The sequence below is a fragment of the Marmota marmota genome, unplaced genomic scaffold (assembly GCF_001458135.2).
Source record: "Marmota marmota marmota unplaced genomic scaffold, marMar, whole genome shotgun sequence".
In the NCBI taxonomy this organism is placed as follows: domain Eukaryota; kingdom Metazoa; phylum Chordata; class Mammalia; order Rodentia; family Sciuridae; genus Marmota; species Marmota marmota.
The window spans coordinates 3572253-3594132 of NW_025999961.1; the positions used below are offsets into that span (position 1 = coordinate 3572253).

Below are 21880 nucleotides of genomic sequence, written 5' to 3' on the forward strand. Positions count from 1 at the left end.
GATGGATGGATCATGTGGTAATTTTACTTTAATTTTTTTTTTTGAGGAAACTCTGCACTGTTTTCTATAATAGCGGTCCTAATTTACACATTCCCACCCACAACATGCAAGGGCTCCCTTTCCTCCACATCCTTGCCAGAACTTGGTAACCTCAGTCTTTTTGATAATAGCCATTCTTACTGGGGTGAGGCGATATCTCATGCCTTTGATTTGTGTTTCCCTGATGATTAGTGATTGGCATTTTTTTTTTTGTATTCCTTTGCACCTTTTGTCTTTTTTCTTTTGAGAAATTTTCACTGTTGTGTTTTGGTTTTGGAATGTTTCCTGAAGGCTCATGTGTTAAAGCTTTGGTCTCCAATGTTCCCAGGTGGGGGTTTTGGGAGAAGTGATCATGAGGGCTCTGATCTCCTGGGTCAGTCCATTGCTGGATTCAAAATCTGATATTATTGGGAATGATGGAAACTGCAGGAGGTGGGCACTTGCTGAAGGGAGTGGGTCCTTGGGAGTGTGCCCTTGGGGATTTTATCTAATTCCTGGTTTCTCTGTCTCTCCCTTTCTTCCCAGGCTTCCTCGAGGTGAACAACATTGCTCTCCCATGCTTTTCCTCCACAGTATTTCTTAACGGAGAGAGCTGACCATGGACTGAAACCTCTTAAACCATGAGCCAGAATAAACCTTCCTCCTGTGTAAGTCATTTTTCTCAGGAATTTTGTCACAGAAATGAAAAACTGGCTAACATCTATCTAGGCCTATAGAACATTTTAATTGTTTTTTTTTTCTATTGATTCTTTGGAGTTGATTATATATTTTTGAACTCAATCCTTGTTCAGATGTATAGTTTGCAAATATTCTTCCGTTCTGTATGTCATTTCTTCACTCTGTTGCTTCCTTTGCTGTGAAAAAGCTTTTTAGTTTGATGTAACCCCATTTACCTAGTTTTCTTATGCTTCCTGTGTGTTTTCCTGTGTATTACAACTTCCTGAAGTGTGTTTTCTATGTTTCCTTTCAGTAGTTTCATAGTATAAAGTCTTACTTTTTATTGTTTAATCCATTGTGAGTTAATTTTTTTTGTAACTGGTGAGAGATAAAGGTTTAGTTTCATTCTTCTGCATGTGGATATCCGATTTCCCCAGCACTACTTACCAAAGAATTTTTTCTCTCCATGTGTGTTCTTAGAACCTTTGTAGACAACCAGTTGGCTATAGATGCATGGGCTAGGAGGAATGTTTTGAATCTTGGGTATTATTTTTTTTGTTTACTAATTATTGAATTTTTCTATTCATACAAAGAATACTGTTTTGTATGACATTCATTATTGAACTTTTTTAAAGATCTAATTTATTGAAAGAATGATAAAAGTGTGTGTTAGTGTATGTGTTTGTGTGAGTGTGTGTTTATTGTATCTTTTATGGCATGGCTATAGGGGAGTGTTATGGTTTGGATGTGAGGTATCTCCCAAAAGCTCACATGTGAGACAATACCAGAGGGTTCAGAGAAGAAATGATTGGGCTGTGAGATTTTTAACCCAATCAGTGAATTAATCCCCTGATAGGGATTAACTAAGTGGTAACTGAAGTGATAGGGTGTGGTTGGAGGAGGTGGGAATTGGGGTGTGGCTTTGGGTATATATTTGTATCTGGCGAGTGGAGTCTCTCTGCTTCTTGATCACCATGATGTGAGCTGTTTTTCTCCACCACACACTTGGCCACGATGTTTAGCCTCATCTTGAGCCCTGAGAAATTGAGTCAGTTTTCTGTGGACTGAGACCTCTGAAACTGTGAGCCCTCAAATAAACCTTTCTCCTTTACAATTGTGCTGGTTGGGTCCTTTATGTCACAGCAGCGAGAAAGCTCACTAAAAGGAGATAAAAAAAAATCTCAGGAAAACATTTTATTAGAGTTGCAGGTCTGAGAGACAGAAAGTTTGCCATTCATGGCCACCATGGAATGTCACCAGAGTGATCCCAAGGCAGAACACAGGACTCAGGGAAAAGCATTAAATTAGAACCTTTATTGGTGTTCCTAAGGGAAAGGCAAGGTTGGGTGAGCAGTCCAGGATTGGCTGGTTTGAATACTTCAAGTGGACTTTGGGTTCTAGGGGAGGTCTCTGTCTGGTACCTGGCCCTGGGATGAGTAAAGCAAAGATATGTAGCTTTGGGGGGCACATGAACTAGAAAGAGGAGGCACACTTCTGGATTGTTCAGTGTGCACAGCCAAAAGTATGCTACCAACTGGGCCATTTGTCATTTATAAGAAGGAGGTATTCTGAATGGAGGCAGTCTTTCTTCAGCCAGAAAGGCTGATGTCAAGATATTATAATGGAGAAAAAGATTTTTTAAAAATATACAAGATTGATTCTAGCGGCTTAGGAGGCTGAGGCAGGAGGATTGCGAGTTCAAAGCCAGCCTCAGCAAAAGCGAGGTGCTAAGCAACTCAATGAGACCCTGTCTCTAAGTAAAATACAAAATAGGGCTGGGGATGTGACTCAGTGGGTGATTCCCCCTAAGTTTAATCCCCAGTACCCCAACCCCTCAAAAATACTATACAATTGTGTGGGCTTATGTTAACTGCTAAGTTCAGTAGACTCAGCTTCCACATGTCACACTGCCACCATATTTGACTCCCTTATCTAGTGTTACTCCATTCCAGGCAACATTCACCGTGTTATTATTGATTATTTGGAGAAACACTACTCTCTGTGTGGCTTAATTTTGTGTTGGACTGAAGCATCCATCCATATTTAAGACTTCTATTGTGACCTATGTCTAGCTACTTCTCATATCTTGTAGGATCCTCCCTCATTTGGTTATGAGAGTTGGAAATTAAGGAAGATTTCCCAAGGAGCCCTGAACTTATGTACTAAGAATAGGATCCATAATTAAGATTGCCTCACATTCTTGAAAAATCAGTGGCTGCCCATCAGTTGTGTTTAGTGACTTCAGAAGTTCTCAACTGAGTCACTAGATTTTAAGAAATTTAGCTAAAATGGAGCTAATGAATTTTACAAATTTTCATCAGACACAAGGGTTAAGAGGACAAGAGAACTTAAATTATATATTTTTTAATGAATAGATCTGAGACTTTAAGGTCTACATTGCTAAATCTAACATTTACTTACCAGTCTTGGCATGAACATATTTTGCATTTTAATCCAGCCACTCTCAGGATGGGACTCCGGGCTCGATTTTCTGAGACCGCATTCTTGTAATTACAGGAAATAAGTCCATTCTTTAGAGAAGACATAGAAGCTTTTAAATCATTTATATGGAGCTTATGCTTGAAATTTGTCCAGCACAATAAGGAGCAACCAGCCATTCTGAAACCTTTGGTTTGACTAAAATACTTAAAGACACCATGTTCACCCACTACCTGATCTTTTGTAGACATTTGATCAGGACTCCAGTGGTGATGCTTTTCATACTTATGTTACCTCATCACACTATGAACTGTAAGTCCTTTTTACCAGTGGAAGTAATCAATAATGACTGAAAATATAATCAATCATATCAGAAAACAAATACCAGAAACCCAGTTCCGGTCTTCTATATCGGATTTGGTAGAGAATATCTGTGTGTGTGTGTAAACCTGCTCAGAATTAAATCAGCTGCTCCTAACAAGTAAAAGCATGGCTTAACACTCCAGAGCTCTGGTTTTCTTGGACAACGCTGGAGGCGACCATAGAAGGTGTTTTGGGTACTTCATCATGTTGTCCACAGCTTCCCTCCCTTGATTTTCTGTTTTGTGTCTATTGTTTTTACTTTTGATCTCCTTTCCTAAATTACTACACCAAACTGCCTATTTGGTAGGTGGTTTCCATGAAATATCGCACATTCAAATCATTGTACCCTTATGTTTGCTTTGGCATTCTTACAAGTAATTAAATTCCTTCTTAACAATTTCAAATGCAAGGTGTCTGATGGATTAAGCCATTGAAAAGAAAACATTAGAGACATGGGATCACCCTGAAAAAACTACAGTTTCCAATTGCTTAATTTTGGAGCTGTAAAACATAACTTGAAGCACATCTTTAAACAATACAAATGAAAATGTGAAAAAAAAATATATGTATATATATCTGGACATCTGAAGACCTGGGTGCAAAATATCTACCCATTTCTGTGGGTTCTCATGCTACAAGGATGAAGCACACGGCTAGGATCGTGTCACATACAAAAGTGTGTGTGTGTGTGTGTGTGTGTGTGTGTGTGATAAAAGGTTTTATTTAAGCTGTTTTTATGCACCTTCTTGAAATAGTTTTGGCAATCATCCCTGAGGGATAGATGAGAAGCCCTCTTTGCAGAAGAAGAAGCTCATGTTTCATTCCCCTCATGATCTGGGATCCAGAGATGAGGGAACTTGAGGAGCTTGGCCAGTAACTCCCTTTCTCCCACTCACAGCATATTGTCCTCTACTGACACCTGGTGCATCTCTGTGCCAGCTGCATCCCAATCCCTGAAATCTGATCAGTATCAGCCGATGAGCCATGCAGATACCTCCAAGCCTTCTCCACGGGGCTGTGAGCATGATCTTGACCACCTGATTCTATCATTCTCCTGCTGAAATCCATTAGTGACTCCCACTGATTGCATGGAATACAAACCAGACACAAAAGAGTATGTCATAGATGATTCCATTTATGTGGAATTTGAAAAAATTTAAACTAATCTATGGTGATGAAAAGCAGACTAGTCCGGTATGGTGGTGCATGGCTTTGATCCCGGTGACTCAGGAGGCTGAGACACAAGGATCACAAGTTCAAGGCCACATGGACAACTTAGACCTTGTCTCAAAATAAAAACAATTTTAAAAAAGAACTGGGAGTGTAGTTCAGTGGTAAAGCACCTCTGGGTTAAATCCCCAGGAACATACACATGTGTACACACACACACACACACACACACAGAGAGAGAGAGAGAGAGAGAGAGAGAGAGAGGGAGAGAGAAGTAGACTAACTGTTGCATGGGCTGTGGGTTGCTGGAAGGTGGTCTATAAATGGCATAATGTAAGTGTAATGTGTCTTGATTTTGATAGTGTTTTCATAAATGTACACATCTATCAAAACTCATATTGCATACTTTAAATGGATGTGGTTTGTTGTTTACAAAATATACTTTAAAATTTATTTAAATATCTATAATGGGTGAGATGTGTTTGTTAATGTCTTTCTATGTTGATATCTAAAGTTTAGTATTTGTGAGTTATTGTTGCATTTGAGTATAACTGAAAATGTGAATGCATTTTAATAGTGTCCAAAATAGAGTTGGTGCAATTTGGAAGTGAGAAAAGGTACTTGTGTGTAAGAAAAAGAGCTATTTCCTGGGCACCAGAGGACACATGGGTAATAGGCTAAAATTAGGGACTAAGTTCATATACTGTATTAGTCAGCTTTTTGTCACTGTGACCAAAATGACTGACAAGAACAACTTAGAGGAGGAAAAGTTTACTTTGGTTAATTACTTCAGAGACTTAGTGCACGGTAGGCCAACTCCTTTGCTTTGGGTTCAAGATGAGGCATCATGGTGGAAGAGGGTGGTGAGGGAGCGCTGCTCCATTCCTGGTGGCCCAGAAGCTGAGAGAAGGCAAAGGGGTCACATGGAAGGTGAGCCCCTGGAGGATACTCCCCAGTGACCACCTCCTCCTGCCATGCCCCATCTGTCTATAGTTACCACCCAGTCTGCCCATCCAAACTAGGTTACAGCTCTCATGTCAACCCAGTCATTTCACCTCTAAACATTCCTGCACTGGGGATCTCTGAGGGGTACCTCATCCAAACTATAACATATATTCAGACCTGATCTAAGTTTTTGTGAGTGAGACCTGGGGTCTTTCCATAACCACAAAAAATACATTTTGCTTTTGACTGATGAATTCTAAGTGAAGGTAAAATATTTAATTTGTTGGGTTTTAAATGGGTGCTTATGAAACATGACACAATTTACATGTAAAAAAATATAGACATGCTCTTCAGCATACAGTGGAGTTATGTCTTAACTAATTATAAATAGAAAACATTGTAAGTAAAGCATGCATTTAATAACCTGACCTTCCAAATGTGATGACTTAGCAGCACAGCCACTGTAGAGTATTTGTTGTTTTCCCTTGGGTTGGCTGATGGGGAGAGGCATGATGTTAGTTGTTTCTGAGTATCGTACTACATATCTCTAGCCTGGGAAGTGATCAAAATTCAAAACTTGAAGTGTGGTGTTTGTGGAATGCATATCACTTTTGCACCATTATAAAGTCAAAGAAATAATGACCAACCATTGTAAGTTGGGGACCATCTATATTAAGTGATATATTTTAAGATCCCCAAATGAAGTTCAAATATGTTATTTGTGTTTCCTTATGTATTTTTGCATCACAACCACATAAGGGTTCTTTGTGTGCCCATCTGCACTAAATGTTCTGTGGATGGATTTCCCTCCATGTCAGTCTTTTTTTCTTTTGTCTCATTTATCACATCCTAGGTATAGCCTATTGTGAGATGGTTACATTTTTATTTGTCATCAACTGATCATGCAAAAGGATAACCTGAAGTCTTATAAAAAACTACTGGTTTTTATACCAATTAGTACCAAAAAGTGGACCTTTTATTGTCAAAGTCCTTAATAGGAATGCATTTTACTCAGTTCAACAATTTGATTCAACCAATGTTTATTGATTTCAAGGTTGTGCAAGATCCTGTGATGGGCACTTAGAATGATGTCTTTCTTCCTCCTAGAGTATAAGTAAGCCCTCACTTGACTTTCGCTATCTTACTGGTTAATTAGGAAGCAGATTTATCTGTCGTCGATGGGCTTCCTAAATGGTTGCTCCTTAATAGCTAATTAGTTCGGCTTCATAATTTCACTTAGTGAAAGTGAAATGACACAGCTCAATACCACTAGGTGAGCTTTAGCGAGGAGGGGAACTTTTGGATAAAATGGCTCATGGTGTGTGAAGAAGACACTCAGAATACCCTGGGGTGGAGGTGGGAGACACATAGAATCTCTGCAGTGTCCACATCTTCTCATTGCTTTATATCATGTGCCAAAGGTAGGGGTTTCTTAAAATAGCATCCGACTTTTAAAGAGAGACAAAGAAGATAGTTTTACAAGTAGATTTTTCTTGCCCTCATATCATAACTCTGTCAGAAATACCCTCAACCAATGCCAGTGTGTTATCTCACCCCTTTGACCTCTAGGGCAATTCTGAGAAGTTGACAAGAAGATGTACTATTAATTTTAGAGATCTTAGAAATCAATTACCATGGTTCTGAGAATATGCATCAGGTAAGATGTAGAACAGGAAGTGGGATGCAGGTCTCCATATTCTGGTCCTGAATTCTTTGCATCACCCCACCATGGAAAGGAGCATAGGGGTGTGAAGGATGGGGGGCATGCATAGCAGAGATAGCTAGCAAAAGAGACTATTATTTAGATAATTTCCCCTACCCAAGACAATTAGGTGACATTTTGTCTGGCAAATGTATTGCCAAGGAACAGAGGTAAAGAGAGAAGAGAAGAGAAAACCAAATAACAGAGAGAAAAGAGAAGAAACCAAGAATGGAAACAGCAGAAAAGTCTTCTTATCAGTGCATAAATGTGGAGGAAAAAGGGAGGGCTCTTCTTCACCTGTGATTACACCTGCCTGCTCCTGAGAGTTGTGGTTTAATGTTTTGTCTGGTAGTAGCCTAGCAGCGAGCCTCTGGAGACCACAGAAGGCTAGGAAGGGACTGCCTGGAAGAAGTAAGACAGCTTGCTGAACATTATCTTGTAAAACGTGGGAGGCAAGTTTTGATGCTGTTCTGGAAACCAAACAATTGCTAGCAAAACTTCCTGCTGGCTTCTCTCCCAGAGCAAAGCTTGGTTTTTCATAGTCATAGGGATTTCCCAGGCAACAGGAGTGTAAACTTGAGAAAAGGTAGGACCAGAATAGAGATTGACAATGAGCTAAGCCAATCAGGCTATGAGTCTGTAGCAGGGCTCCTAGGCCATCCAATTAGCACTAAGAGGCAGGACTGACACCTCGGAGGAAGACAGGTAAGAGGGAGGAGGCAAAGGGGACTGGGAGGGGACCAGATTTCCCAAATGGGGGAGACTGCATCCATAGTTTCAGTTGGAAGGAAGCAACTGGTGGCAACACTTTAACATTTAAGGTAACAATGTTTCACTTGTTCCATTGGTTTGGTAACTTTTGTTTCATTTAAACTAGGAACGGAAAATAGTAGAAAAGGTTTTCCTTTTAGAGAGTAAAAAGTTGATGTGAGTTCTTAGTCATTGTTAGGCTGTCAGTCCATGGAGGTTACAACTTGGCACTGGGAGAGCCTTGATACAATCATTGCAAAGAGATGCTCAAGTAAAAATGTACAAAAATACATTTCATGCAGAAAAGGGAAGGAAATAAATATGGAGTCATTCTGTACTGGGTGCCCAAGTGTGTGGTGTTTGGGTGGTTTATTATAACTATGGCCATTTATTACACTGAATTGTGGGAGAGGGAAGTTTCTACATTCCTAAATCTCAAAGCATTGCCAAGATTGTGCTTTCACAAACCTTATTTCATCTGATAAGTTTGTACTACTTTATCCATACCTTTCTGAATTGATGACAGAATCAGAATAAGAATCAGAATTCTTATTAAAGGCTACTGATATGACCTGTTTGGAATTTATAGTAGAGAGTTGACTTGGTTAATCATTATTTGGGAAGGATCTTGACAAATGGGGCGTCATTTGCTCAGGTGCACATTCCTTTTGCCTGCAGTCTGGAGCATAAGTAAACCATACTAGGTAAGTGAAATGCTTTCCTGTTTTAAAAGTTCTTATTTTTTTTCCCCCTCAAAATCCTACAACTGCAAAAGTTTCCTTATTTGGTTATTATAAATTTTATGAGATTTGAATTGCAGGCATTTATTTGTTATTTGTATTCTGATGAAAATTATCTGATAACAATAGCAATGATCAATTCTAATAGTCTTCTAAGAGCACCATGTGAAGTGCTGATGACAGGATGATGACAGGAAATGCAAATGACACAGCCCTTGCTCTTGGGGTCCTGAGAGTCTAGCAGGGCAGGAGGTTCTAAAAAATGAAGAATTACATTATGGTTCAGTTTGTGGATGCTATTTGGGTTTTGCACAAGGATACACAAAGATATTTCTGTCTGGGGAGTGATTGTGCCTTCACCACAGTGATTCTCCAAAGATGGGCAGGACTTCTCCAAGGTGACAGCATGCCTATGTGCATAAAGACACAGAAATCTCAAATACTTTGATATTTTGGGGAATGTGAGGAAGTAGAGATTCAGGACCAATTTTGAAAGGGGTGAAAATTACTAGAAAGAAGGAATAAAACACCCAGAAGTTTGGGAGGCAGAGACAAGAGGATTGCGAGTTCAAAGCCAGCCTCAGCAATGGTGAAGCACTAAGCAACTCAGTGAGACCCTGTCTCTAAATAAAATACAAAATAGGCCTGGGGATGTGGCTCAGTAGTCGAGTGTTCCTGAGTTCAATCCCTGTACCAATTTAATCAATCAATCAATCAATCAAATAAAAAAAGAAAAAAGGTGGGATAAGACACAGGATTGTCCAATGCATGAATCCAGTGCTAAAATTTTTCACTTTACTTGTACATTATTTAGTCACCAAAGGGTTTTATATTTTTCTTTTTTAAAAACATTTCTCTTTTATTATTTTTATTTGTTCTAATTCGTTATACATGACAGTAAGAATGCATTTTGACACACTGTATACAAATGGATCACAACTTCTAATTCCTCTGGCTATACAAGGCGCTCTGGCTATACAAGGCACTCCAGTAGTATAATCATAACATGTAATGGGGTAATAATGTCTGTCACATTCTACCATCTTTCTCATCCCCACAACTCCACCCCTTCCCTCACACCCCTCTACACAAACCAAAGTTCCTTTATTCTTCTCTGTCCCCCTGCCCTACTATGATCAGCATCCACTAATCAGAGAAAACACTCAGCTCTTGGTTTTTTGGGATTGGCTTATTTCATTTAGCATGATAATTTTGTTCTATCCATTTACCTGAAAAAGCTATAATTTCTTCTTTAAGGCTGAGTAATATTCCATCATGTACATATACCTCATTTCCTTTATCCATCATTTGTTGAAATGCGTCTACATTGGTTCCTGTGCTGCTATAAACATCGATGTGGCTGTGTCACTGTAGTATGCTGATTTTAAGTCTTTTGGGTATAAACTGAGGAGTGGGATAGCTGGGTCAAATGGTGGTTCCATTCCAAGTTTTCTGAGGTATCTCTATACTGCTTTCCATAGTGGTGGCATCAATTTGCAGTCCCACCAGCACAATATGAGTGTACCTTTTCCCCCACATCCTTGCCAACAATTATTATTGCTTGTATTCTTGATAATTGCCATTCTGACTAGAACCAAAGTGTTTTAAATAAGAGTGTGAAGCTCAGGCTTTCGAAGATTCCTCTGATAGTTGTCTGAAGGATGAATTGGAGGGGGCAAGGCTAGAGGCAGGAAGTCAGCTAGGAGACAGTTGCTTGCGAGGTACCCAGGTCCAGGAGAGAGCAATGAGGGTGAGGGAACAGAGAGGTGGGCCATGTCAAGGTAGTGAAGCAGGACTCAGCTGCTGAGTGGATGTAGAGGGTGAGGTGGAGTCTGAGACGACATTCAGTTAATGGTCTAGGTAAATGGTGTTGCTGTTCCTGAGGCAATGAGTAAAGAGAAGGTAGTTATTCTTTTGCTTACGTATTTTTGCATCACAACCACATAGGGTGAATTTCATTCTGGAACGTTGAAACCTGAAGTCTCTGTGAGTCATGCAAGTGCACACATTTTGTGGGGGAAATTAGAAATCTGTATCTCTGCAGCTCAGGAGGGTTAGGGTTAGAGTAAAGACTGAGGAGTCATTGTTGCCTCAGTGGCTCTGGCTGAGATTGCTACAGATAAGGGAGAAGGAGAAGAGCATACATAATTGAAGGCTGAGAAGCAAGAGTATTTAAGAAGCAGGCAGAAGAGAGGGAAGAAATGTAAAAGGATCCATCCACTCAAGAGGACGGAGGAGAGACAGAGGAAGTTAGATTCATGGATATTGAGAAAAAAAGTTTCAAAATGCAAGAATGATTGATAGAGTCAACTGTTGGAAGAAGAGAAGTGGAGACTGAAAATGACGACTGAAGTTGGTGAGCAGACTTACTGAGGACCTGACTTACTGAGGACCTGACTTACTGAGGACCTGACTTACTGAGGACATGTTCACTGGAGTGACAGTGGGGACCACGCTGCAGTAGACTGTGGTATGGATGGGGCGTGAGGAAGTGGGGAAACGGGAGACTTTTTCAAGTCATTGGGTTTGAAGGATGATGGCCCAAGGAGGTCCAGGACTGAGGGACCACATGGATTCATGGACTAAGACTCACGGTAGAAGGAGGGAAAGGGCATGACTCATGGAGGAGGGTCCAGGAGGGGCTGGGGTCTCTATTGAGGTGGGGAGGTAATCCTCAGGTGGAAGGTCAGCACTCCACCACGGGGAGGAGGAGTACGGTCAGGGTGGTCTCAGGAATCTGAACTTTTATAGACTGGAAGAGAGCGCGAGTTTCCCTTCTGATGACATCATTTTTTTTTTCCCTGTCACTTTCAAGGCAAGTGTGCAGGAAAGCGGCAGAGATTTGAATTAGTCTCTGAGGAGAGTGGAGGAACAATGACCAGCATCATATAAACTCGGGGTCATTCATGAGCTTGTCCCTATTTTTACATAAGAACACACTATATTGACTAGGGGCTCCTCATTTACAGAATGGATATTTTCTGAAATGTTGTGGGTGATTTACAAATGACCCTGTTCAGAATCTTGGTTTGCTACTTAGTTATGAACTGGCACAACACCTAAATCTCTCTGTAGCCCATTTTCCTATTTTGAAACAAAGGTTTAACCATGTTCCCATGCAAAAAAAAAAAAAAAAAAAGTACATTGTAAACTATAACTGTTATTATTAAGACTTACTTTATTTTTTTATATATATTTAGTTGTAGATGGATACAATTTATTTTGTTTATTTTTATGTGGTGCTAGAATCAAACCCAGGGCCTCACACATGCTGGACAAGTGCTCTACCACTGAGCTATAACCCCAGCCTCACTTACCTTATGATAGTAGAATGAATCAGACATTACTTTCTTATGTTCACATATAAATACATGACCAAAGTAATTCCACATCATGTATAATTAGAAGAATCAGAAGTTGAACTCCTTATGTGTATAATATGTCAAAATACATTTTTAAAAACTTACTTTACACCAGAGAGATATTCCGTTCTAAACAAACCAATTGTGAAGAGTCTTCAAAACACAGGCCAGGATCCCAACTCAGAGTATATATTCAATAATGTTGCTATTGTTCTTATCTTTTTCATAGTTTCAGGGTTGGAAATTGCCCTGATATGCTGCCAGATGATAAATATTTTAGGTTTTGTGAGCTAGAAGGTCTTTGATGCAACCATTCAACTTTGCAGCGGTTGTATGAAAAAGTCCATTAGACAAAACATGAACAAATGTGGTTGTTTTTCAATAAAACATTATTTATGAAACTTTATTTATGGAGGGTCAAATGTGGCCCATTCGTTTGTTCGATGCTTCAAGTCTACATCATTTTAGGTAACGTTTTCCTGAACTCAGGGCCTCCTTCATACCCACGGGTGGAAAGTTGAACCTTATTTGCTTTGAAGGAACAGAGGTTGAGAAGTGAGAAGTCATTGATGTGCTAACTTCTGCTCCTTGGTCTTCCCCACCAGGGTGATCTGGCTGCTGTGCATCAGCTCCAGGTAGAGTCCTGGGTTAAGCTGTTGGGGGTGTGCTCAGATTCCTGCTTTTGGAAATGGCTCTTCTTTCTGCCAATCAGGGTGGAAACTGCAAGTTGCTAATTCAATAGCCAGTTTCCTCTTCTTTATAATAAGAACTTGGTGGGTGCAGGGTGCAAAGTACCTAGCCCCAAATTAGGATTCCCAGCCTCCTTTGCAGGAGTGGCAAAAATGATATTTAAATCATTGAATGAAGTTTTTGGGAACCACTTAGTAGGGGGCGGATTGAAATGGGAAGTGTATCCTTCCTGCTTTTTGTACCTTTTTCTCTTTTGCTATTTGGAGTGCAGATGTAATGGTTGGAGCTGCTTTGAGTATTATGTACCTTCAGGCAACTTTAAAGATAAAAATCATGGTAGGCACAGATACTAGCATCTTGGGACACTGATGACTACTTGGATAAGCAATTTAGTGACTCCCTTTCTCAAAATAAAAAAAATAAAAAGGGCTGAGGATGTGGCTCAGTGATTAAGTGCCCTGGGTTCAATCCATGTCTCCACCCCTGATTAATAAGTTTAATAAAAAATAAACAAATAAATTTAACAAAGCCCAGCTCAATAGTGCACATCTATAATTCCAGAGATTCAGGAGTGGACTGCCTCCAGATTTTTACAGGAGAGAAGATAAATATCACTTTCAGAGATGATGGTCTGTTTCTGTTGTGAGTGGCTGGTGTGCCAATGCTTCATAACTGGTATGGCAGACTACATTAGTGTTGGTACTATAACATTGCATTTCTATACACTTGCACTTCTTAGAGTCTTCTGGAAATACTGGTTAAGAGTACTTAGAATGCAAATAATCATCTGGGTTTCTAAGTGGCTATAAAATAGTCTATTTTATAAAATAGACATTAAATAGACAGATGACCCAAAGGAAACATTCTAAGCGATGGCACAATAGTTACTAAGTAAGGGATTTTGGTGCTAATGGCTGCATTAGGGAAACTGTTGGCCAGAGATATGGCCTTGACCTTGTAAGGACAGGGCTTGGAATCACTGTCTGACTAAATCAAGTAAGGCACCCGAAAAACAGAAAATTTGGAAGTTACTTGGTTATTTCTATAAGCATAGTCATTGAAGCCAGGGACTTTGGAATTAAGTTTTATTTATCTTTTGTCTTGGTTTAATTAGTTAATTTATCTGGTGTTTTATACACAAATCCAGCCAAACCTTTGCTTACCTTTTGTGTAGTTGAGATATCTTTTTACTCTGTCTCTTTAAGATCTCTCATCTGGCAGGCTGACCTGACTCAGAATAGATTGCAAGTCATTTTCTGGTAAAAACCCCAGAGATTCAAGAGATAGCCCAGGGGACAGTAAGTCAGAGAAGGAGCAAACAAGGAGAGGCTATCAAGACAACCTCTGCATGGCACAGTTCCAGTGGATGCTCATCATACAAGGACCCTGTAACCTTGGGGCCTCTGTGTTTTATTAAACCTAGATTTTCACCATACTGTGCTAGTTATATGAGCCCATGAGTATCATGCATACTAAGCACTTTCCTCATTTGATTTCATAGTCAAAAGCGGTAGGGAAGCTGATAATTCACAATAAAATCCCCTTGAAAGGAAAGGTATTAATGAAGATAATGCCTTTCTGTCTCCTGATTCATGGGAGAAGCCGAGTTTCTCCTCATATCATATTGCTAGCTATTTTTTCCAGGTAAGAGTCAATATTATGTTCAATCCAATTAAGATTACTGCAGGAATAAGCTTTTTTTTTTTTTTTTTTTTTTTTTAGCTCTATCAGTTAGGAATAGTTTTGGTTGCAAGTATCAGAAACCAGACTGACAACAGATTAAACCAATAATACAAAGGGATTACGTTTCTCACATGACAGGAGTGTGATCAGGCAGTTACTGGCATTGGTTTGGCTTCTCCTTGATGATGCTAGAGCTTTCATTGGATATGGTTGTGATTCTCTTGTCCCTTGCCTCATGGTGCAGAAAGTCTGTCACAGCTCCATACATCACATCCTATCTCAAATCAGGAGGAACAAATTAGGCAACAGAGATAGAAGAGCTGTTCCAGAGTTCTCAGCACTTGCATTTGATTCTCTTTGGCCAGAACTTCTTCTCATAGCTAACCAGCTAAAGTGGAATACAGCAGAGAAAAAGGGAAGTGGAATGACCTTTGAATCAGTTTTCATTTTCTAAAAAATCAGCTACAGGGGCTAGGGTTGTGGCTAAGTGGTAGCACACTTGCCTGGCATGCATGAGGCACTGTTTTTGAATCTTGGCACCACATACAAATAAATAAAATAAAGGTAAAAAAATCAGCTACAATTCAAATTCAACACAGTTAAAACCATCGCTAAGAATGGAAATTTCTGAGAGTTGGAATATAGGTTGTCTTATCCATTTATATTATGTAACACATAGAAAGTGTTCAACAAACATGTTGAAGGTAGACCAAGACTAGGGTGAGGCTAGGTATGTGCTTAAGTACAAAGTTGAAGGAGATATTCATTCTCAGACATGGGCAAGAGTAGGGTTGACGTTTGCATGTCCTGAGATTGAGTACTTCCTTAAACATTGTATCCTAGGACCTAGTGCCCCTTAAACACTGCTTCCTTAGTAGTGGTCCCAACCCCTGTTTAAACGAATTAAAGGAAATGTCAAAAAAGATTAAGCTATGAAGCAAGCACTTGATAGCAATAACACTTATGAAATATTATTTTTAAAATGTGCCGCTTTATATATTTTAAGTTGAGGATTCAATTCACATCCTAATAATCATCAAAAAGAATAAAAGATTGTGATTTAGCAGAAGTGGATTCAAAGGAAACCTGCTTATTGACAGTACCTGCAACATGAATTCCAAAAATTTGAGAAAATGCATTGTGGAACAGAGAGAATTTGGTGCCAGGCTTAAATGATGTTTAATTTCCACAGTGTGAGGATGTCAGCCACTGAAGTGCAGATTGAATACTGCTGTTCTTTGAGCAGTACCCGAGAGTTGGTAATCCAAACAGAAAATGGATATTTCATGTATTCATGCATTGCAGAAATAATTTTAAAAGGAAGTTGTGGAAAAATAGTAAACGGTAAAGAGCATAGAAGATAATGCAGTGTAAAAAAATTCATGCATAACTTAAAAAAATGGTGCAAGAGGAAGAGACTCAGTAATATGGCTCACCTCAATCCTAAGTTTATATATAGCCTTAAAGTTTTGAAAGGCCAAGCCTGGACCTGATGTGTGTGGGGAGGAACCCATGCCTAGCTGCCCCCCACTCTCTGCTGGGGTGAAATGCTGTCACTGCTCCAAGGCAATCTGTTCCCTGAAGCTTGTCCTTCATCTTATTTCAAGGATCTACACTGAATTCCCAAAGCAATTCATCAGCATCTTGGCATAGCTGTTTTAGTCCTGGCTGCCACTCCCTAATGACACATTCTCAGGCAAGTGAACTGCATTTCTGGTCTCTGTTGACTTCCTGTAACGGGGGCAGTAATGTTTCATAGGACCCGTGACATTGGTAATGTGCTGATTGTAATGCACTTAGTCAAGGGCTAGGCCCATGTGCACTTGTAATTGTTATTGCTACCATTTCTCTTTATGTATTTTATCTTGCCCTGGGTTGTGTTTTAGCCTTTCCTCATAAGATCTTCTCCCTTTTACTAGAAGGCAACTTTGGATCTCCTATAGCTTGGGTTTTGAACTTAGGTATGCATTAAACCCATCTGAAAACATTAAGTATCTACATCTAGAGAGTCTAATTGACTGTGTTTGGAGAGGGGTGTGGGTGTGTTCGTTTTTTATCCTCACCCTGGGTATTTCCTGGCTTTCCCTATAGCAGAGCTTTTTAACCTCAGTGCTCTTGGGTTTTGGGACTAGACAATTAGAGTAGCATTCATCACTCAACCCACCAGCTGCCCATAACACTCTCTTCCACCTCCACTTAACACCCCCAAATATCTCCAAACATCTCTGAATATCTCCTAGGGGTAAAATCACAGTAGGGGGTGTGGGGAGCTACTGCACTATAACATCACCTGAAGAATTAGCAGTGTTTTGCATAACTAGTGGTGGCATTCAGGGCATGTTTAATTGCATCGAGCTCCAATGGGTTTGGAGAAGTGATTCTCAACCTATCAACCGCACTGACACACAGCTTTGCTGGGGTTTCTGAGTTGGGTCTTTAATTTTTTTCATAGTAATTATTCACTTCCTAGCTACTGGCTAGGCTGTTCTCAACATCTGGTGCTATGAATGTCTGTGTCCCTCCAAAATTCATGTGGAGACTTAATCCCTAATGAAGCAGATTTAAGAAATGGAGCCTTTACAAGGTGATCAGATAGGTGATGAGGGCTCTTCCCTCAAGAATGAGATTAGGGCACCTATGACAGGGGCGTCAACAGGGTTCAGCCCTTGTTGACCTTATGTCTCTCCCATTGCATGAGGACACATGGTCACATGAGGACACAGTATTTGTCCCTTTTGGAGGACACGACCTTCAAACACCATCCTGGCAGCAGAGAGAGAAGCTTTCAGACAGAAAATCTCCTAGTGCCTTGGTCTTGGATTTCCAGCCTCCGGCATGTGAGAAACAAGTTTCTCCTCTTTACAAGTTACCCAGAGTGTGTTATTTTGTTCTAGCAGCATGAGTAGAATCCAATATGTGTTCTAGAGGGATACTTCCTAAAGGGACACTACTGGAGGAGCCACAGGTTTTTGCCACTTACTAAGTGTCAACAGCTAGCTTATTAATTAGACACGAGTTAGTGCAGAGTTTAAATTTTTTTTCTAGTCACTGCCTTCAGAAATGGTCTGTTGTATCTTTCTCCCATCTGTGGATGACATTTCCCTACAGTTTTACGTTCAGTTCCCGGAAACAGAAATAGTTAAAACCACATTATGTTCCTGCTTTAAGAGCCAAGTTTGGGTCTTTGTACCAGACCATGCAGGCCACTCTGCTCCAGTAGGAGATGAAGGGCGTCTGGACGTGGGTGTGCACAGCGTGCCTTTCATGGAATGCGTCCTTTACCTGGTGGATGGCCTGATGCCTGGTCGTCTGACGCACGACCAGGGTCTCTCTCACGTGGGAAACGTGTTTATAGTGGCAGATGTCCTTGGGTTCCTGTCTGACCTGTGTCCTGTTTATGTCTGCCTGGCCACCACTCTGCATCCTGGGAAAAGTCAAGCCTGGGTCAGAGCAGCCCCTGGTTCTTCACAGGGATGGAAGGTACCGACTCAACACATCACCACCACAGTAGGGAATGGGTTCAGCAGTCTATTTACAGATCCTGGGCAAGGGAGCATAATGAGCCAGGAAAGCAATCTCCAGAGGGTCGTAAGAAGCAGAAATGAAGAATCAGGGAGCCGAGAGAGAGGCTGGGGTGGGGGAATAGAGCAACTTGGCAATATATACAAGGCACTAAGGGAATAAGTGTGGGTCACCTTAAGTCCACAGGCAGATGGCCCCCTTAAAGGAAGTAGCAGTGGAAGTGCAGTCTTCTAGAGGGACGATGCCTGCGAGTTCTTAACTCTGGGCACTGCTTGAGTCATTTGAGTGTGATATACAACTGGACACCGTGTCAGGGGTGACCTAGCCTTAATTCTAGTATGAGAAAGTTAAACTTGCATTCTGAATAGGGGCTGAGGTAACGTCAAATGCTAAGAGTTCGTTGTCATCCTCCATCCCCATGGGGGTAGCCACAGTGCTCACCATCCAGCCTGAGCTAGCACAGATACGACTTGGAGGGGAAAGTGTTTTTTATCTCCTCAGAACTAGCTTGAAGCCCTCCTAGTTTCATCTACAGCTTCCTTCTATCCACACTGTCTTTCTCTTTTGTTCTTTTTTTTTTTTTTTAACAGCAGAGTGTTTTAAAATCCTAAGGGGCCATTATAACAACCCCTAGTTATTGAAAGTGGCTACTGTCATGTCACAGGTATTATTAGCATTACAGATATGCCTGAAAATGTTCTGAAGGCAAAAATCATTGCACTTTCTGGCTCCAGGGAAAATGAAATGGGCTTGATGGCCTCAGGAGGTGGGATGGGCTTTTGGAAAAATCGCAGGGCTCTGCAGGTACTTGCAGTGCTCCTGGGGCAGGGCTTGGGTGGCTTTCTGAATAAGATTGTTTCCTCACAGTACATGCTGTTCCTGGGTCTCAGCAGCCCAAGCAGAGGGGGTGCAAAGACAAATGCAAAAACATGGACAGACAACCCCTGAACCTGGTCCAGCAAAGCTGTGTGTCAGTGCGGTTGATAGGGTGAGAATCACTTCTCCAGCTGGCCATGTTGCCCTCCTCCCTCAGCACAGCCCCCTCTGACCCCCACATGGCCTCTGCATCGCCTCCTGTTTGGCTGGTTCTGTCCTTCCTTCTCCACCTCATCTCAGGTGAGTTCTTTTCTCTGAAGTTTGTCTGAGTGGACTAAACTTGTTTTAGTTCCCTCAACTCTTTCAAGCGACTGTCCTTTTCCTGAAAGAGGAAAATCAGTCGTATAACCTCAGAGAAACCAAAGGGGCAGGGTTTTGAGACAAGGGGTGGGGGAAAAAATTCCTTAGAATTTTTCAATAAAGAGGATGTGGAAGATTTTGGTACTTCGGGGTACGTGGATCAGTGATTCCTAGGTGGCCTCTGTGGCAACAAGATTCACTTTTGTGTTCATAGGTTGTTGGCTGTAGAGTCTTACATGAGAAAGAGAGGGAGAAGAAGAGAGAGAAAGGGAGAGAAAGAGAGATAGAGATAGAGATAGATAAAAAGAGAAGAGAGTAGGGGGGTGTAATTCAACAGGGATGTAATTCATTTTTCTGCCATCAGGGGGCACCAAAGACAACCCAATAAAGTGCAGGCTGGGCTGACCAGTTCCCTTTTCTTCTCCTAAGGGTTTAAAAAAAATCGATCTCAGAACCCTCATGAGAACCATGAAGAGACAGACCTCCATAGATTTTCAGCTTGCTTCACATCCCCTTCCCCAAGGACACTGGAAATCCAGACAGAGAGCTTTGACAGTGGCAGTCAGCCGAGCACCAGGACCCCGGAAGGTCTGTCTCCTTTGCCTGTGCCGCTGGTGGCTCCACTCAGCCTCTGCCCCAAACCTCCAGGCCTCTGCATTTTGTTGCTGCATGAATGTCACCCCCCACGTGCTATTGTGGGTGGGGACGGGGAGTCACAAGCAAGAGCCCAAGGTGCCAGCCTTCTCAGTGCACACCGTCCAGGCAGCATATTTGATACATCAGTTGCCTCCTAGCCAGCTGAGGGGGCTCTTACAATGCAAGCCATTCCTGTTTTTCAGAACCCTTTGTGCACCCAGCACCCCCACTCCACCCCCGCCCCACTCTGGTGATCTGGTTCCTGCTTCCTTGTTCACTTTCATCCTCCCCCACATTTCCCTGCCAACAGCCCCTCCCAGCCTCCACAACTCTCGTCTCCCTCCCCCACGACCCTCTTTCCAAACCATACTGAACCACATTTCTCAAGTTACACTATTTTCTCCTTCACTCTGACGTAAGCACGTGGTGTTCCTGCTGTGGTACCTGAGATACCCATATTAACCCTCACAGCTCCCATAACCATCCCCTCCCATAATTCTTAGGCATTATCCACTTTGAAATGTCTTCATAAAGCCCTGCTCCAAAGCTGGGTTAGCCACCTTCTTGTGATTTGTTATAGCTTAGATATGGGGTTGCACTGTGTATTCCCTTTTTCCCCACACAGTGCACACAGTGCAACGTTTGTTGAAATAGACTGAAATCTGCTTCTGGTAGGGGAACTGCGCAGACCATGAGCCAACACGTGGTGGCACTGTGGCTACGTGTACCTCCTTCTCCACTTTGCTGGGGCCTGGCTGGGGAACTCACCGTGTGAGTCAGAAAGAGCCTCCTGGAGTCAGGAACACTTTGAGCAGCACTGTGAAATCAGGGACATCTTGATATTATGTTTGAGGACAGATTCTTGCCCTGTCACCTGGTGCGTTCATGCAAACTTTGAAAGTTGTTGAGTGTTGCCCAGGACCTTACCCAATCCTGCCTTCCTCTAAAGATCCACTTCTTACAAACTTTTTTTTTTTTTCTGTGTAAATATAAGGACTTCAGAATTCCAACTTATTAAGATTCCAAGCTATTTTGGAGCTTTGCGTAATTCCTTACCTCTTACCTTCTGGCCCCGTACTGTGCCTTGAAGATAGTACACAATAAATATTAGCTGTTTGTTGATGGACTGGGTGGCTAAGTGATTAACCGGGATAGCTGATGTGGGTAGTTCAAGTACCATCAAGTACCAACACAGTTTTTTCCCTGAGCTTGGCCAAATTGGATTCCAGAGGTGAAAGCTGTGTCATCACCGGGTAGGATCAGCCTCAGATGACAGGACAGTTTGGACTCTGAGAGGCTTGTGATCTTGGATGTTCTTGCTTTCCTCTGAGAGAGGGCCATCTGCTTGTACTCTGACCCTCATATATATTATTTCACAAACTTGGGGCAGTAGAAAGAGCACTGCTTGAGAATCAAGCTCTGTATTTTGATGTTGGCCAGGACTTTGGGGCAAGTCAATTTACCAATCCAATTCTTGGTTCCAATGTGGTTCCAACCTTGGTTTCAATGTGTCCCCCCCAAATTCATATGTTGTTAATGGAATTTGCAGATGGGGCTGTTGATATATAAGATTAGATGAGGTCGTGGGGCGGGACCTCCATGATGGCAAGTGTGGCTTTATAAGAAGAGGAACTTGCTCTGTGGCTGCTCCTGATGCCCTCAGCTGATACAGCAGGAGGGCCCTCACTAGATGTCAGCAGTGCGGTCCCCTGAAATTCCCAGCCTCAGAACTGTGAGCCAAATAAACCTCAATTTTTTTTTTTAAATAAATGATCTGGTTTCAGGTCTTTTGGAAAAGCAACAGAAAATGGTCTAACATACCTTCCCAACTTTGTAAAATAAGGAGGTGGCCGTAGATAATCTGTAAAGTCTTACAATCCTGCCACTATATGATTCACTGTGATCCATAGTGCTGTCTGCCCTGGGCAAGTGCCTGATTTCTCTGGACCCCTATTTATTTGTGAAATACAAAAAATAGTACTAACTGCTTCATTCCCCCCCCCCCC

At 41.5% G+C, this 21880-nt stretch overlaps 1 protein-coding gene across 5 annotated transcripts in view; it reads left to right on the top strand.

The window, feature by feature from the left end:
- The first annotated feature begins 8045 nt into the window (after positions 1 to 8045).
- Positions 8046 to 21880, top strand: part of Capsl (calcyphosine like) — a 27022-nt gene continuing 13187 nt past the window's right edge. For 2 of the 5 annotated variants that reach the window (XM_048802896.1, XM_048802897.1), the window contains exon 1: positions 18930 to 19178. The gene's annotated coding sequence lies outside the window, so the exon portion shown is untranslated. Of the gene's footprint in view, positions 8137 to 18929; positions 19179 to 21880 lie in introns of those variants that run through there. The other 3 variants (XR_007347477.1, XM_048802893.1, XM_048802895.1) reach the window with 2 other exon arrangements.